Genomic DNA, 4,310 nt, shown 5'->3' with positions numbered 1-4,310 from the left:
TGTTTTCCATCAACATTAGGAAGTTTGTTCAGGATGAAACGGAATCATGACCGAGAGGTCAAAGCAGGGTTTATAAAACTGGAGGGAGGGAGGATTCATGTTTTTACTGTAGAGGGTCAAACTGAGTTTTAAAGCCTGTTTGTCTCAGATGGACTTCAGCTGTTTAAATGCAAACATGCTGAACGCTAGAGGAAGTGGACAGTCTTTAATAGAAACATGGACAGAAATGTTCTGGAGCTTCACGAGCAGCCCAACTGACCAACAGTTAAATGGGGCTAGCTTTAGTCATACTGCAGGTTTGAGCTCTGAGTCATCTCACCTGGATGTCTTGGAATGATTTACAGAACTGATTACAGGAGTTTGTTTATGTTTTTGGACTGTACATACTTGAACATTGTTGTGCAGTTCACGCTAACTTCATATATTTGATTAAAGATGGCGCCGTTGTGTCTGACACGCCGTCCACCTCTGCTACCTGAGTTGTTTGTGATCCGGTTTATTCAAACTTTCTTTTTTCTTTTAGCCTGCTCTGTGTCACAGCTACTAGTGTGTGTGTGACCGGTAGGCCATTTTCAGTTTTACACACCTTGTGGAGAGCTTCACAATCAGCTGTGGTACAAAAAGTCACCAAGGTTCCACATTGCCTCAGTACCTACCTGTCTATGACGTTATCTCACCATGCTGCTCCTCAAGAGCCGCCGCCGGAGACATGGAAGGAGAAGCAAACCTCATGTCAAACTCCAGATCCGGGATTCTAACACCCAGATCATTCACAACTGGCTCACTAAGGACTGCTGTCGTTTGCTCTGGCCAGTTGTACCATACGCCAGCTGCCCCCACTGAGGCACGTGAAGACCCATACCCGGGGCTACGTTCTAGAGAACCTCCGCCTGCTCGGTCATGGATCTCACCAAACTGTCTGTTTGGCTCTGATTAACATCAGACCACTCACAAGACTTCTATCATGAATGACTTTTTTCTCCTCGAATGCTGGATTGGATCTTCTCTGTTAACAGAAACTTGGATGGAACCAGACGAGAACGGTACCTTCTTGGAGCTTCTCCCACCCAGCTGTTCCTTCTTCAGCTCCCCTCATCTCACGGGCCATGGTGGGGGCATTGCCTCGGTTTTCCGTGACAGTTTTAAATGCAGACTTCTGCCTGCCAGCATTTACTCATCTGTTTGTGGCTGAGCTGCCCCAGCCTGTTATCCTCTGATTTGATCAATACTTACACTTCTTTTCATTTAACTCTGTACATGATGGACCTACACATCTTATCGGGCATGCATTGGACCTTATTATTTCCCATGGACTGTCCATCTCAGGTTGTGAAACATCTGAATCTGTTATCTCAGATCACTTCTCAGCCCCACCACCAGCCAGCAGGCCTGCCATTGTGGATCACTGGCATTCTATCTTCACTCCTGAAACAGCGATACTTTATTGCTGCTTTTATGGATTCACAGTTTTGTGTTTCCAATGAACTTGGTCCAAATGTCTTCATCTCTTTCCAAAACACTTGCTCAACAATTGTAGACTCCACTGCTCCTTTTTGATTTAAAGCCACCAAACCAAGAGCAGAGTCGTGGCTAAATGATGCCACTGGCACTGTCAGGAAATGAATGCAAGAAAACTGAACGACAATGGAAAAAAGACAAACTACTTCCATCTTTAAATTTTTTGAAAGAGAACAACAAGGAATGATGATGAATCTTGTTGACATCATTACCAGAGTTCAGCTAAAAAGACGAAATACCAGTATTTATCTATCTTAGTTTCAAACAGTAGACATTGCCCTGAGTGTTATTTAACACGATTAACTCTGTTATTAATCCAGTAAATTGTGTTTACCAGACACTACAACCACTAACAGAACTTCCTCATTTCTTCCAAGATAAGTGGCATCAGTCAAACAGGTTACTGGTTCTAATGCTGCTCCTGACTTCTCTGTTGCTGCTGAAGCTTCAGTTGTGTTCAAACAGTTTGAACCAGTTTGAACCAGTTTCTCTCGCTTCTTACTGATGTTGTTCAACACATGAAGCTCACTTACTGCCCACTTGGCTTTCTTCCTTCTACGTTCTTAAAAGAGGTTTTTAATATTGTAGGTTTTTGGATCATAACTTTTTTAAATACTTGTCTTATTTTAGGAAGTGTCCCTGCTGCTTTAAACATGCTGTGGTTAAGTTCCTTCTCAAAAAACTTCACCTTGATCCATCAATTACGGTAGATCAAATTTTAGACCTGTTTATCATTTTTCTTTTTAAGCCAAAGTTTTGGCCAACCTTGTTTTTACAACCCATCTTGGAAAAACATGGCATTTATGAAAAATTTCAGTCTGGATTTAGAACTCGTCATAGTACTGAATCAGCCCTGTTAAAAGTCCATAATGACATCACATTGTCGATGGATGTTAAGTGTCCTGTTGCTTTGGTGCTGCTGGACCTTACAGCTGCTTTGACACAGTGGAGCTGCTCTCTTTCTGTCTCGTCTTCAACACTGTGTTGGTAGATCTGGTCCAGCACCCGTGGTTCACCTCCTACTGGACCTACAGAACTTTATCTGTCATGATGGTGCTGTCTTCCTCTTCTGTCTCTCTTTCTTGTGGTGTACCACAGGGCTTTATTCTTGGTCCTCGCCTTTTTTCTCTGTATATGCTGCACTTGGATCAGTTATAGCCTGCACCACTTTTCCTTTCACTGCTCTGCAGATGACTTACAGATTTATTTGTCCATGAAGCCTAAAAGTAGTTATCCTCACACTTCTTTTCTTGACTGTATTACTGACATTAAACAGTGGCTTCACCAAATTTTTCTGTTTTTGAATGAAGGAAAGACAGAGTGTGTCTTCTTTGGTGATGATGCTTCTTGTAAATTTGGTGCTCTGACATCCAAGTTCAGATCCACAGTTACAAACTTTTGAAAAGGATTTAAAGTTTGACAAACATATAGCCTCTGTAGTCAAGGCCAGCTTTTATCAGATATATATTTTAACCAAAGTTAAGCCTTTTTTAAATCGTCTGGACCTGGAAAAGGCCATTCAGGCTTTTATCAGCTGAAGGCTTGACTACTGTAATGCTTTGTGTGTAGGAATCTTCCACTCCTCCATCAGACGCCTTCAGTTGATCCAAAACGCTGCGGCACGTCTTTAACCAACATCCCCAGACGTGAGCACATCACCTGTTTGATTTTCTCTTCATTGGCTTCAAGTCAATTTTAGAATTGATTTTAAACTTTTATTCAAATTTAAAGCTCTTAACTGTCTCACCCCACCATATTTAAAACTAGTAGCTTTCTGTCAGTATAAAAGAACTTTAAGGTTCAAGGTGACTTTATTGCCAGTCGCATCACGTGTGGTACATGAGGTGGAAAGAAATTGTGTACTCAAGGTCCCAGTTACACCCAAAAATAGCAAGAATATAAACTATAAAAAAGCAACAGTATACAAAGGTCTAAGACATACGCTAAACAATAATAATATTGTATAATCCTGATGCATGCTCAATAATCCAGGTAGAAAAATCCAAAAAAGTTCGATCTGGTCCTCTGGACATTCAAAAAAAAAAACAAAGCAAAAAAATCTAGAAACGTTTCGTCTCTCATCCAAGAGACTTCCTCAGTCTGAGGTGCTGTTTTCAGCTCAGTCTCTTAAATAGCACCTTCTCAGAGTGGATCAACCAGTTTGCTGCTGACAACCAAAACCAGCTGATCACATGCTCAAGAAGGACGATCAGCCTAACAATGGATCATTAGCACACTGATGGCTGTTTACTATTCACAGAGGGCTGAGTGATACTAGCAAACACAGCATTGTAAGAGGGGGACAGTTGAACCCGGAGGCCTCCACCCCTGTTTAATGATGGACGATTTCTTTTCACAAAGATGGCCTCCTTTACTCCTCTCTCAAACCATCGTCCCTCTCTATCCAGGATGTGAACATCTTCATCCTTGAAAGAGTGACCGCTGGCCTGGAGATGAGTGTAGACCACAGAATCCTGGCCTGATGATGTTGCTCTTCTGTGCTGGGCCATCCTTTTGGCCAGTGGCTGTTTAGTTTCCCCGATGTAAGACTGATCACAGCCCTCTTGACACTGAACAGCATACACAACGTTACTCTGTTTGTGCCGGGGGACTGGATCTTTGGGATGAACCAGTCTTTGTCGTAATGTATTTTGGGGTTTAAAAGCCACTGGGACGTTATGTTTAGAAAATAAACGTCTCAGTTTCTCTGATACTCCCTCAACATACGGAATGACCACTGGTCTGGGTCTGGGTCTGGGTTCCTCCTTTTCACCTGATGGCTGACTGGAGTC

The sequence above is a fragment of the Nematolebias whitei genome, chromosome 2 (assembly GCF_014905685.2).
Source record: "Nematolebias whitei isolate Nwh7 chromosome 2, NemWhi1, whole genome shotgun sequence".
In the NCBI taxonomy this organism is placed as follows: domain Eukaryota; kingdom Metazoa; phylum Chordata; class Actinopteri; order Cyprinodontiformes; family Rivulidae; genus Nematolebias; species Nematolebias whitei.
This window is presented reverse-complemented; position numbering follows the sequence as displayed.